At 39.6% G+C, this 14,517-nt stretch overlaps 1 protein-coding gene across 1 annotated transcript in view; it reads left to right on the forward strand.

Annotated features, from left to right (window-relative positions):
* PREX2 (phosphatidylinositol-3,4,5-trisphosphate dependent Rac exchange factor 2) overlaps nt 1-14,517 on the forward strand; it is a 293,528-nt gene that overhangs the window by 48,611 nt on the left and 230,400 nt on the right.

Below are 14,517 nucleotides of genomic sequence, written 5' to 3' on the forward strand. Positions count from 1 at the left end.
GACACAACAAACTGTGGAAAATTCTGAAAGAGATGGGAATACCAGACCACCTGACTTACCTCTTGAGAAACCTGTATGCAGGTCAGGAAGCAACAGTTAGAACTGGACATGGAACAACAGACTGGTTCCAAATAGGAAAATGAGTGCGTCAAGGCTGTATATTGTCACCCTGCTTATTTAACTTATATGCAGAGTACATGAAGAGAAACACTGGGCTGGAGGAAGCACAAGCTGGAATCAAGATTTCTGGGAGAAATATCAATAACCTCAGGTACACAGATGACACCGCCCTTATGGCAGAAAGTGAAGAGGAGCTAAAGAGTCTCTTGATGAAAGTGAAAGAGGAGAGTGAAAACCTTGGCTTAAAACTCAACATCCAGAAAACGAAGATCATGGCATCTGGTCCCATCACTTCATGGCAGATAGATGGGGAAATAGTGGAAACAATGACAGACTTTATTTTTGGGGGCTCCAAAATCACTGCAGATGGTGACTACACCCAGGAAATTAAAAGATGCTTACTCCTTGGAAGAAAAGTTATGACCAACCTCGACAGCATATTAAAAAGCAGAGACATTACTTTGCCAACAAAGGTGTGTCTAGTCAAAGCTATGGTTTTTCCAGTAGTCATATATGGATGTGAGAGTTGGACTATAAAGAAAGCTGAACACTGAAGAATTGATGGTTTTGAACTGTGGTGTTGGAGAAGACTCTTGAGAGTCCCTTGGACTGCAAGGAAATCCAACCAGTCCATCCTAAAGGAGATCAGTCCTGAATATTCATTGGAAGGATTGATACTGAAGCTGAAACTCCAATAATTTGGCCACCTGATGCAAAGAACAGACTCATTTGAAAAGATGCTGATGCTGGGAAAGATTGAAGGCAAGAGGAGAAGGGGACGACAGAGGATGAGATGGTTGGTTGCCATCACTGACTCAATGGACGTGTGTTTGAGTAAGCTCTGGAAGTTGATGATGGACAGGTAGGCCTAGCGTGCTGTAGTTCATGGGGTCACAAAGAATCAGACATGACTGAGCAACTGAACTGAAGAACAGCTAGCTCTCTGGAGAGTGGGTGGTTAATTATTATCATTATCAACTACATCAGTCAGCTTCAAAGGAGATTTTTATGCCACTTTTAATTCATTGGTACATTCTTCTTAAAGGATTCCTGAAGACTCTTTCAAGGAGATTGAGATTTATCCTAACTATATCCTAAACCCTTATAAGCCCCTATATTCCTCTAAGTAGTAGTTTCTTAATACATTAGTTTCTGATTAAAGCAAGATGACCCTTTAAGTATCTAAATTCCACAAATGGCACAGGATCATTCAGATGGGATACTTTTCCTAGGGGAAACCAGTGAGGAGTATGTTACCAGGAAGATCTTAGCCTGCCCCTTGAAACAGCTGGAACTTGTTAACTGAAAATAGGTACTCATTGCATTGTGTTCTTTAATGTGGTCTTCTTAACTTACTTGCTGTAATTAGGATAAGAAGAAAGAATTTCTGGAGAATTTTCTCCTTTAAGCAATATTCTGTTGCAGAAATATCAGGTTTCTCAAATTCTGTGATTTTTATTCAGTTAGGAAATAATGCAGTACAATCAAAGTCAAGTAGCTTTGAACAGAAGAGACTTATTCAATTTCTTTGCTAAAAGATATGAAAACAGTGACAGCCTTTCCAATGCAGGCATAGAAATTTTGGAAATAAAATTTAGACACTGAGTATAGTTTGATTTTCTTTCAAACTCCACATGAGGTCTCCTGCCCTGAGTCTAGCCGTCCAGTGAGCTGAGTGCAGTAGGGACTGAATCCTTGATTTCATAGCTGTTCAACCTTGCAGAAGTTACTCAACTTTGGGACTCAGTTTCTCCAGTGCTGAAATGGAGCCAAGATTATACCAAACTCTACAGGATTAGTGAAGCATTAATGAGATAATTTGCATAAGGCTTCACATCTAGCATGTGCGTGCTCAGTCATGTTGGATGTTTTGTGACCCCATGGACTGTAACCCACAAGGCTCCTTTGACCATAGAGTTTTTCAGGCAAGAATATTGGATTGGATTGCCATTTCTTCTTCCATAGGACTTCACATCACACTGAAAATAAAATGCCAAGTCCTCACTGTGACCCCCACATTCTTCATGGTCCATTTCAACCACTCTATTCTTTGAGTCCACATGTCCCAGCTTCATCTGCATCAGCTGTTGCTTTGGCCTACCTTCTTCCAGATATTTCTGTGCCTCCTTTTTTCAGCTCCTTGTGGTCTCTCCTCAAATGACACCTCTCCAGAGGATTCTTTCCTGGGTCTTAGGTCCTCATTCTTCCCATTAGACAATTTTACTTTTCTTTATCGTACTCACCACCATCTGAAATTAAGTTGTATATTTGGTGGTTTATCTTGACAAATCTAGTCCCTGGAGTGCATGCTCCTCGAGGGCAGGGAATTGGCCTTCTTCTCCTTATCTACGCAGTAGGTAGGGCAGAGCTTGACGCTGGGTGGATATACTATGCTTATCACATCCTAATGAGGGTATTGTTCCTTTTGGTCCAGAAACAAGAGATAAAATTGTCCAGATCCTTCAGAACATATGCATCCCAATGGACGGTCCACTCCCAGGAGATTTTCAGGATACATTGCTGAAAATGAAATTTTGAAATGCAGTTCCTGCCATTATTCTTTGATCAAAGTATCAAAGAATACTTACTTTATACAGCAAGTCCCCTACATACAGACGAGTTCTGTTCTGAGAGCACATCCTTAAGTCCAATTTGTTCGTTAAGTCCAACAAAGTTAGCCTCAGTTCCTAAGTAACACAATCAACTGTAGTATTGTACTGTCGTAAGTTTATAATATGTTTTACACAAGTAATACATAACAAACTCAAAAATAAGGAAAACATTTTTAATCTTACAATACAGTACCTTGGAAAGTAGTCCAGTACAACAGCTGACCCAGAGGGTCTGGCATCGAGTGAAAAGGAAAGGAGAGTTACTGACTGGAGGAGGGAGAGGAGGTGGGAGATGGTAGAGTTGAAGGATCTTCAGCCATAGGAGATGGAAGGCAAGCTGCAATTTCACTCATGCCTGACGCTGATGAAACACACATTCGCATCTCTGAAAGTTCGCAACTTGAAGGTTTGTAAGTAGGGAAGTAGTTCACAGGGAGGAAGCATTTCATTTGAGGCTTGCTTGTCCTTTAAGCCTTGTGTTCTTTTCCTCCCCAGTGCCCCTGAAGTAGTTCTGACCAAAGAGGATGCCTGCCCATCCCCAGAGGCAGGGTCTCCAATTAGTTTTTCTGTCCCAAATCGAGTATCCTTGGATGAGCCAGAATACAATTTTCCCAGGTCAATAATCCTTCTCAGCAGTGGACATCTAGACTATAAAATTAAATTTGACCTCATTTTCTGGTTTTTATCCCAGTTTTGTTTCAGGTCTGGAGCCTGACACTGAAGTCCGCTGCATTTGGAAGAGGTCTTGACAGCAGTAGTTATTCCCTGTTAAATGCCAGTCTCCTTCCTTTATACCCTTCCTCACGCCATTTCAGGCAGCATCTCTCAGGGTCACTTTTGCACCAGTGACTGCGAGCCATATACTCCCATGTCCTTGGAGGCCTCACTAATGCCTGAAGTCTATTTGCTGAGGTGCTTAGCTCTTCCACAAACACTCCCAACATTGGGCTTCTTTCACATTAGGTGTCAGTTTATCATTGAGTTTATCCGTTACATGTTGTTTGAACTTTCAGGCTCCAAGCTCTACAAATAATTGCTCTAAACCATGTTAGTTATCCACACCCTGCTTTGGAATAGTTTCATTTCCATTGTCAAAAGGCTACTTCTTGAGGACCTACGATGATTTAAGTCATCTGAAACAGAGAAACTATTGATATTAGCAGATATTTATCATTTTGCAGTAGTTGAGCTAATTTTCTGCATTTTTGTGGGTATATAACAAAACTCTCAGTGGTAAAGAATCCACCTGCCAAGCAGGAGACACAAGAGATATCCGTTTGATCCCTTAGTCAGGAAGATTCCCTGGAGAAGGAAATGGCAACCCACTCCAGTATTCTTGCCTGAAAGATTCCATGGACAGAGGCGCCTGTCAGGCTATAGTCCATGGGGTGGCAAAGAGTTGGACAGGACTTAGCAACTAAGCCGCAACAGCAGCAACAAAACTCAAAGTTTGAACAGACCTTATCTTTTTCTTTGTTGTTTTATATGTCCCAGATCAGAGAAAGATGCCTAAAATATTTTTTTAGTTATCACAGTCTTCTTTTTTTCTTGGGAGTAAAGTTTTCTTTACCTCCACACTACTTGCCTCATGAATATTCAGTTGTTGCCAGAGCTGTAAACCAATAACTATGGAAATGAACTTATGATAATATTTTTCTGTTCCCATTTTCCTCATTAAGTATGTAGGAGTATTTATGATATTTCACATTTTGTTTTCTTCTTAGTTTTTGAAATATAATGGGATTATTGATAATAAATGTTACCCCAGGTTTTACAGTTGAGTTTATTTTACTCCTGTTTCTTGAATGTTTTAAGTAAATGCTTTCAAAAGTTTGCCTTCTTGCAGATTAATATAATTTTTATAAAGAAAATTATGAATAAAATTATGAATGGCTTAAAAATTATTTTAAAATATTTTACATATTTATATATATATAATACCTATTTCTCTTATTAATGCATTGATTGAAAATGCTTCTTCCTAAAGATCTTCAGAGATTAAGTAAGCTGTTATTAAGAAAATATTAATACTATGGCTGATTCATGTTGATGTTTGACAGAAACCAGTACAATACTGTAAAGCAATTATCCTGCAATTAAAAATAAATAAATTTAAAACAAACAAAAAGAAGAAAAATATTAATAGCATCTAGAAAATGTATTTGGTGATAGAAGACAAAATAGAAAAATAGTAATAATGGCAAACAGTTATGTATTGGTCATTGATGTGCCAGTTGCTTTACATATAATTTATTTGATATTCACAACAAGTCTGGAAGAGTAGATGCCATTTACCCTCTTTTTACAAATATGAAGGCAGCCTCAGGAGGGTAAAGGTACTCGTGAGATGTCATGCATCTAGTCATTAACAGAGTTGGGATTTGAACCCAGGCAGACTGACTCCAGAATTCAAGCTCTTATTTTCTCTTATATTTTGGCAAAGTCTATAAACCGGACTGTGCATTGTCCCCACATGTGTGCATTCTTTCTCCATTAATTTAAAGTACCGTCTGTACTTTAAACATGGAATTTCCTCCTACTTGTGGTGTTTTGTAGATTTTATTCTGTTCTGTTCTATTTATCTATATTAGCCCGACACTAACCATTTTCATTGCTATACATTAATTCCTCTTAGGAATAGAATTGAAGTAAAGGGTAAAAAGGAAAGGAAACAAAACCACAGAGTAGTGAATTCTCTGTGAATATTGGGGCATAAGAAAAGGAGAGAAGGGGAAATGGTACCTGAGGAGTGTGATAGGAAGAAAAGTCAGATGTGTTTTCAGGATAAAAGCAGGCAATTTTAGGAGTCAGTCTTAAAGAAAAGGTAAAGTAGATATATAAATTTCTTAATAAAAATATTATTTGAAGCAAATATTTATCATGAAGAGAATTTAAAAAAGTTTTTTTTGTGTGCCTCCTGGGGTTGCACAGTGAACTGGATCCAAGTGTGAGAAAAAAGAGGGGGATGGGCACCAAGCAGCGACGGAGCTTCAGGTTGGGAACCTCATTCATTTCTCTGGGTTGTTTTCCAGCATTAAATACATTTCCTCCCCCCACTGCTTACATTTCCTTTTCATGGGAATTGAATTCTCTATTAACGACTTAAACAGGAATAGTGTTCTGCATTTTAAATTCGGGAAATGACCAGTTTCCTGTGCCAGAGAAAAATGTGTGCTTGAGAATATTATCTATAATATGCGCTTTGTACTTCCCGCTTAGCCTTTGCTTTTATTGTGTTGTGTTTTTTGAGTTATCTGATACCGATGTAAATTCCTGAGCAGCACATTGTGAAGTATTGTATTGGAGCCACAATAGTCTACTGGCATCTATGAATAAATATTTGTTTAATAATAAAAAAAGGCATTTTAGCAGACATCTTATTAAGGAGAAATTTCACAAGTATGCTCATGTGCCTTTTAGAAATTGGTTTTGTCCCGTGTCGATCACCAGCTGACACCATGAAGCACGCTTTTACCTGAAATGCAACCTCAGATTACTGGATACTTGAAATGTCTGTATTTTTGTTATAAATCTGTATGTATTGAAAGGCTCATTATTTTCATCTGACTTTAAGCTCTCTCACAAATATTGAAGTGGAGTGAAGTGAAAGTTGCTCAGTCGTGTTCGACTCTTTGAGATCCCATGGATTATATAGTCCATCGAATTCTTTAGGCCAGAATACTGGAGTAGTCTTTCCCTTATCCAGGGGATCTTCTCAACCCAGGGATCAAACCCAGGTCATTGCAGGTGGATTCTTTACCAACTGAGCCACCAGGGAAGCCCAGGAATACTGGAGTGGGTAGCCTATTCCTTCTCCAGTGGAACTTCCGGACCCAGGAATCGAACCAGGGTCTCTTGCATTGCAGGCGGATTGTTTACCAGCTGAGCTACCAGGGAAGCCCATTTATGACTTATGAATTATGAAGGAATAGATTTAAATTTAAATTTTGTAACCTAGCCTAATATATTATCTTTATCTTTGTTTAATACTTCTCTTGATGCTATAAAGGGTAAATCACATCTAGAAGAGCTTAGGCAATGTCGAGAATATTAATCTTCTTTTCTATATCTGACCTTTCTCTCTTTTAAATTTTATATCAGAGTATAGCCGATTAACAATGTTGTTATAATTTCAGGTGGACAGAAAAGGTACTCAGCCATACATATGCATGTATCCATTCTCCCCTAAACTTCACTCCTGTACAGGCTGCCACATAACATTGAGTAGAGTTCCCTGTGCTATACAATAGGACCTTGTTGTAAACCTGATTTTTCTGAAGGTATTTTCAGATTGCCTGACACCTTACTTCTTCAGTCGTTGTGATTCTTGTCCGCATCCAGATCGAGTGGCAGCTCCTGGAAGTCAAAGCTGTGGTTTAGCCTTGCTTTCATACATTGTTCAATTTTTATGAACACCGTGTTCTAAGTCCTCTCAAGGATTACGGGGATCGGCTGTAGTCTATATTAACACCTTATAGTTTAACCTTTTTTTAAACATAAATTTATTTTAATTGGAAGCTAATTACTTTACAATATTGTATTGGTTTTGCCATACATTGACATGAATCCACCACAGGGGTACATGTGTTCCCCATCCTGAACCCCCCTTAATCTTGAATTGATTTTTTTCTACCTTCTACTGTTTGTTAATCTTTACATTTCTGGAATGTTTGGAAAATGTGAATAGAGAGATTGACATGAACCACATTTGAGGGCTAACCTGAGTAGAAAAGATCCAGTTAATTTGACAGTATGGAATATGTGTGTGTATATGTGTGTGTATATGTGTGTGTATATATATATATATATATATATATATATATATATATATATAATTCCCATGTGTGTATGTGTATATGTATGTGTATATATATATATATATATAAATTCCCCCGACAAGTGTCCTGAGTTATTTATTTTAGAGTCAAGGAATTCTTCCAAAGTTAACGTTAGTTGGATTTGTTCACTGTTAATAGAGGAGCCGAGAGGCATTATCCTCTAGTTCTGTTCTCTCTGGTATTACTTAAAACACTAGTAGAAGAACAATACAAGTGAAATTATTCCACAAAACAGAAATAGACATAGAAAATAAGCTTATGGTTACCAAAAGGGGAAGGGGTAGGAGGGGTAAATTAGGAATTTGGGATTAACAGGTACATATTGCTACATGGAAAATAGATAAGCAACAAGGACCTACTGCATAGCACAAGGAACTATATTCAGTATCTTGTAATAACCTCTAGTGGAAAAGAATCTGAAATATGAACCTAATATATGTGTATGTATAACTGAATCACTTTGCTATATACCTGAATAATTGTAAATCAATTATGCATGCACGTTCAGTAGCTTAAATCCTGTCTGGCTCTTTGCGACACCATAGACAATACCCTGCCCAGGCTACTTTGTCCATGGGATTCTCCATGTCCATGGGAGTGGGTTTCCATGCCCTCTTCCAGGGGATCTTCCCGACCCGGGGACTGAACCCATGTGTCTTATGTCTCCTTCATTGGCAGGCGGTCTTTACCACTGGCACCACCAGGGAAGCCCAAGTCAATTATACTTCAATAAAAAACAAACTGAAAGCAAAAACATGGTAAAAGTAAGAGAACTGTGGCTGTTGTAGTGTTCATAGCAGAAATGCTGGCTAACAATTATTTGGTCCTAATTATGCACTAGCACAGTGCCAAGTGCCTACGAAAATGACCTGTGAATTCTCATCTCCCTGGAAGATAGATATTGTTATTATTAATCTGATTTTTTGAGTGAGACTTAGAAACTGAGACTTGGAGTCTTTGGCTTCATAAATGCTAACCTTAGGGCTGAATTCTACCCCTGGGAGACATCTGTATAGGTGTATGGGTAGCTGTTTGTAGGTGTGTGGGGGTGGGATATGAGGGTAAATTTTTCAGGGGTTCAAAGCAGCTGGCCATAAATGTTGTTACTGTCATTTAATTGCTAAGTCAAGTCCCCCCTCTTTTGTAACCCCATGTACTAAAGCCTACCAGCCTCCTCTGTCCATGGATTTCCCAGATAAGAATACTGGAGTGGGTTGCCATTTCCTTCTCTTGGGGATCTTCCCCACCCAGGGATCTTTACCACTGAGCCACCTAGAAAGCATTGGGTGTTTCTTAATCTTATTTACTTTATTTAGCTGATTTCTCCTTAAAATGTGGTATATCCCTGACTATTCCGGAGACATCAATCACCCCAAACAATACAAGGAACACAAGATCATGATGAATAAGTGGTACTGAGAGTGTCTAAGCCAAGAGGCGTTTATTGCCAAAAAAAGGTCACTGTATTAAAAAAAAACTAATAGTTTAAAATAAAGGAATTAGAGTTTTTTTTAGTCTTAGAGAAAACCAGCTGTAGACATGGTTTGCAGAGTCGTAGAAACTATCACTTCAGAGAATTAGCGTCTAACTTGATCGTGAATTCGTTGGAAAACTAGGTGTTAAGTAAATAGGCACCAGTTTTCTCAGTTTTTTTATTTAAGGCTTTTAGAGCTCTCTTATCTTGGGAGTTCATTTTCAGTCAAATACTTTAAGATCAAAGTTCTAAGTTCTAAAACTTAGAACTCTGAAATGATGAGTATTAAAAAATTTATCAGCGGGAGAAGGTGAGGGTGGGGTGGTTTGAGAGAATAGCATTGAAACATGTACATTACCATATGTAAAATAGATGACCGGTGCAAGTTCCATGCATGAAGCAGGGCACCAAAGCCATGCTCTGTGACAGTGCAGAGGAAGGGGGTGGGGATGGAGGAGGGAAGGGGTTCAAGATGGGGGAGGGACACATGTATACCTGAGGCCGATTCATGATGATGTATGGCAAAAATCGCCACAATATTTAAAAGTAATTATTCTCCAATTAAAATAAAGAAATTAATTAAAAAATAAAATTTAAAAAAGAAGTTAAATGTAACCAATCAAAAATATTTATTGAATTTCCTTAATTTAAAAATTAAAAATTCAAGTGCATGAGTAAGCATACTATGAATATCTAATTATAGATTTTCTGGAAACATACAACAACAACAAACTTTAATTATGAGCTACTAAAAAGTCATGTATGATTTTGTGTGGATCTTATGGCAAAGATACTAATATTGTGTGATATTTTTTGAAGTAAATGTGCAGACATTTATTCTGCTAAAAAACAAAAAAAATATATCAGATCCAAAAGGGCTGTGGCAAAGCCTCAAGATCATGGACTGGAAAGTGAAATGGTTATGGAGATTTCTAAGTCACAGACGTGAGTGAAATGGATTTTTGTGTAAAAATGGTAACAACGTTGGGCTTCCCAGGGGTACTAGTGGTAAAGAACCCGCCTGCCAATGCAGGAGTTGTAAGAGCTATGAGTTCAAACCCTGGGTCAGAAAGATCCCCTGGAGGAGGGCATGGAGACTCACTACAGTATTCTTGCCTGGAGAGTCCCATTTTCAGAGGAACCTGGTGGGCTACAGTCCGTGGGGTCACAAAGAGTCTGAGAGGACTGAAGGGACTCAGCACACACAGCAGGGATAGAAAGAGTGGTGGTGACTGAAGCACATGAAAACTTGCGGCTGCTTTTGTTCCAGCCCATTGCAACCATTTAGGAATGTGAACCCTTTGTTGATTTTTCCTTTGTGTTTGAAGAGAGACTGTAGTTACTTTTATGTGAATGCTCTTATTTTTTTAAATGTTATCAGTTGAATCAATGTTTTAGTCACTCTGTGCTGTGTTTAAAATACCTCTACTGTAAGAAAATATCTCTGTTGCTCTCAACCTTTGCAGTAGACCAACTCCTTTTCTTAGGTCAGTGGAAGTTAAATATTCAAGAAAGATACCTTCAGTATACCTACTTTTACAGGCTGAGCTGTGAAATGAGATGGTTGGAATCAAAATCCAACAAAAGATAAGAAAAAGTTAAACAGTAACTTAAAAGACACTTGAGAAAAGATTGTATTTTAGTTTTTACTCTAACTACCTCAACAAATTTCCAAAATTTTCACTTTTAAATAATTTTATACATGATTGTAGTTGTGTTGAGAATAGTTCTCTTTTCTTTTTCATCTGTTGTCCTTTGACTTTCCAGCCACTTAGCTATTAAACATCTTTAAAAATCATGTGTCTTGTGTGTAGTTAGTGCACTGATCACCTGCTGACAAAGATAAATTCTTCCTCAAAAACTCCCGAGGATCACAGTTAATCATGCTGCCTTTTGGGGTGCTGAAGGCAAATAGAAGACACCAAATAATGTTATAATTATACTTAAATCCTGGGAAAGTTTCAGCCAAAGCAGTTTAAAAGATCTAGATAGTATGGTGAAAAACTGACTTTCCTTAGGCTCTCAGATAATGGTGATGTTCACTTTGAATTCATAGTTGTTCTCAAAGAGAGTGAAACATTGTTTGATTGGGAAATTGAGCAGGTTTTAAAAGGTCCTCAATATCTATGACACAGCAAATCCTTTTGTGTCTGAATTATAAGAAAACAACATTCAAAAGGCTTTCACTAGGAATCATGATACACTATTTAGGTACCACTGTGATTTCTTTAGGCACTTGAGTAAATCCAGGTGTGACATATAAAACATATATATATATATATATATATTTGATGGTTTGTAGAGTGCTAGGTCGGAGAAGGCAATGGCACCCCACTCCAGTACTCTTGCCTGGAAAATCCCATGGATGGAGGAGCCTGGTAGGCTGCGGTCCATGGGATCGAAAAATGTCGGACACGACTGAGCGACTTCACTTTCACTTTTCACTTTCATGCATTGGAGAAGGAAATGGCAACCCACTCCAGTGTTCTTGCCTGGAGAATCCCAGTGACGGGGGAGCCTGGTGGGCTGCCATCTATGGGGTCGCACAGAGTCGGACACGACTGAAGCGACTTAGCAGCAGCAGCAGAGTGCTAGGTGGGCTTCCCAGGTGGCACTAGTGGTAAAGAATCTGCCTGCCAATTCAGGAGACTCAAGAGATGCTGGTTCGCTCCTTGGGTCAGGAAGATTCCCTGGAGGAGGGCATGGCAACCCACTCCAGTGTTCTTGCCTGGAGAATGCCATAGACAGAGAAGTCTGCTGGGCTACAGTCCATGGGATTGCAAAGAGTCAGACACAGTTGAGCGACTTAGCATACACAGTGGCTGTACCATTTTGCATTCCCACCGGCACTGAATGAGAATTCCTGATTGCTCCACATTCTCACCAGCCTTTGGTATTGTCAATATTTTGGATTTTGCCCTTCCTATAAGTGTGTAGAGGTATCTTGTTTTGATTTTCAGTTGCCAAATAACATAAGATTTGATCAACTTTTCATATCCTTATTTGTCACCTACATATCTGCTTTGGTGAGGTGTCTGTTCAGTACTTTTGCCCATTTTAAATATCAGGCTATTCATTTTTTGTCGAGTTTTAAGAGTTCTTTGTATTTGTTGAGTAACAGTCTTTTATCATAAAATGGTAAGAGAAGACATCCTTTGTTGTTCCTGATCTCAGTGGGAAAGCTTCTTGTTGCTTCTTTTAAAAATTTAATCTTCTCTATCTATTGTAGTGCCTGCCTGCGCAGTCCTGTCTAACTCTTTGAGACCCCATGGACTGTAGCCCACCTGGCAGCTCTGTCCATGGAGTTTTCCAGGCAAGAGTACTCAATTTCCTTCTCCAGGAGATCTTCCCAACTCAGGGATTAAACCCAAGTCTCTTTTGCCTCCTGAATTGGTAGGAGGATTCTTTACCACTGAGCCACCTGGGAAGCCCCTTTATTGTGGTATAGTTGACTTAAAATATTACATTAGTTTCAGGTGTACAACGTAATGATTCAGAATTTTTATGTATTACACACCATCCAAAGTTATCATAAGAAATTGATTATCCCCATGCAGAGTACATCATGAGAAACGCTGGACTGGAAGAAACACAAGCTGGAATCAAGATTGCCAGGAGAAATATCAATAACCTCAGATATGCAGATGACACCACTCTTATGGCAGAAAGTGAACAGGAACTCAAAAGCCTCTTGATGAAAGTGAAAGAGGAGAGTGAAAAAGTTGGCTTAAAGCTCAACATTCAGAAAACAAAGATCATGGCATCCGGTCCCACCACTTCATGGGAAATAGATGGGGAAACAGTGTCAGACTTTATTTTTGGGGGCTCCAAAATCACTGCAGATGGTGACTGCAGCCATGAAATTAAAAGACGCTTACTCCTTGGAAGGAAAGTTATGTCCAACCTAGATAGCATATTCAAAAGCAGAGACATTACTTTGCCAACAAAGGTCCATCTAGTCAAGGCTATGGTTTTTCCTCTGGTCATGTATGGATATGAGAGTTGGACTGTGAAGAAGGCTGAGTGCCGAAGAATTGATGCTTTTGAACTGTGGTGTTGGAGAAGACTCTTGAGAGTCCCTTGGACTGCAAGGAGATCCAACCAGTCCATTCTGAAGGAGATCAGCCCTGGGATTTCTTTGGAAGGAATGATGCTAAAGCTGAAACTCCAGTACTTTGGCCACCTCATGCGAAGAGTTGACTCATTGGAAAAGACTCTGATGCTGGGAGGGATTGAGGGCAGGAGGAGAAGGGGATGACAGAGGATGAGATGGCTGGATGGCATCACTGACTCAATGGACGTGAGTCTGAGTGAACTCCGGGAGTTGGTGATGGACAGGCAGGCCTGGCGTGCTGCGATTCATGGGGTCGCAAAGAGTTGGACATGACTGAGTGACTGAACTGAACTGAACTGAACTGATGCTGTACATTATGTCCCTGTGACTTATTTATTATTTAGTTCCTTTTAAGAGTCAGACACGACTGAAGCAACTTAGCATTAGCAATCCTCTTCACCTGTCTTGCCTCTTCCCCACTCCACTCCCCTCTGTATCTGTGAGTCCTTTTCTGTTTTATTTGCTTGCTTTTAGAGAAAGCTTCCAGAGAAGGCAATGGCACCCCACTCCAGTACTCTTGCCTGGAAAGTCCCATGGACAGAGGAGCCTGGTGGGCTGCAGTCCATGGGGTCGCTAAGAGTCAGACACGACTGAGTGACTTCCCTTTCACTTTTCACTTTCATGCATTGGAGAAGGAAATGGCAACCCACTCCAGTGTTCTTGCCTGGAGAATCCCAGGGATGGGGGAGCCTGCCATCTATGGGGTAGCACAGAGTTGGACACGACCGAAGCAACTTAGCAGCAGCAGCAGAGAAAGCTTCCAGTTTCTCACCATTATGTATAACACTGGCTCTAAGTTTTTAAATACAAACTGTGGAAAATAATTCAAGAGGTGGGAATACCAGACCACCTTACCTGCCTTCTGAGAAATCTGTATGCAGATCAGGAAGCAACAAGTTAGAACTGGACATGGAATAGCAGACTGGTTCCAAATAGGAAAAGAAGTATGTCAAGGCTGTATATTGTCACCCTGCTTATTTAACTTCTATGCAGAGTACATCATGCAAAATGCCAGACTGAATGAAGCACAAGCTGGAATCAAGATTGCCAGGAGAAATATCAATAACCTCAGATATGCAGATGACACCACCCTTATGGCAGAAAGCGAAGAATAACTAAAGAGCCTCTTGATGAAAGTGAAAGAGGAGAGTGAAAAAATTTGCTTAAAACTCAACATTCAGAAAACTAAGATCATGGCATCCAGTCCCATCAGTTCAGTTCAGTCACTCAGTCATGTCCGACTCTTTGCGATCCTATGAGCTTCAGCATGCCAGGCCTCTCTGTCCAACACCAACTCCCAGAGCCTACCCAAACTCATGTCCATTGAGTCGATGATGCCAACCAACCATCTCATCCTTT

The sequence above is a fragment of the Bos taurus genome, chromosome 14, assembly GCF_002263795.3.
Source record: "Bos taurus isolate L1 Dominette 01449 registration number 42190680 breed Hereford chromosome 14, ARS-UCD2.0, whole genome shotgun sequence".
Taxonomy (NCBI): domain Eukaryota; kingdom Metazoa; phylum Chordata; class Mammalia; order Artiodactyla; family Bovidae; genus Bos; species Bos taurus.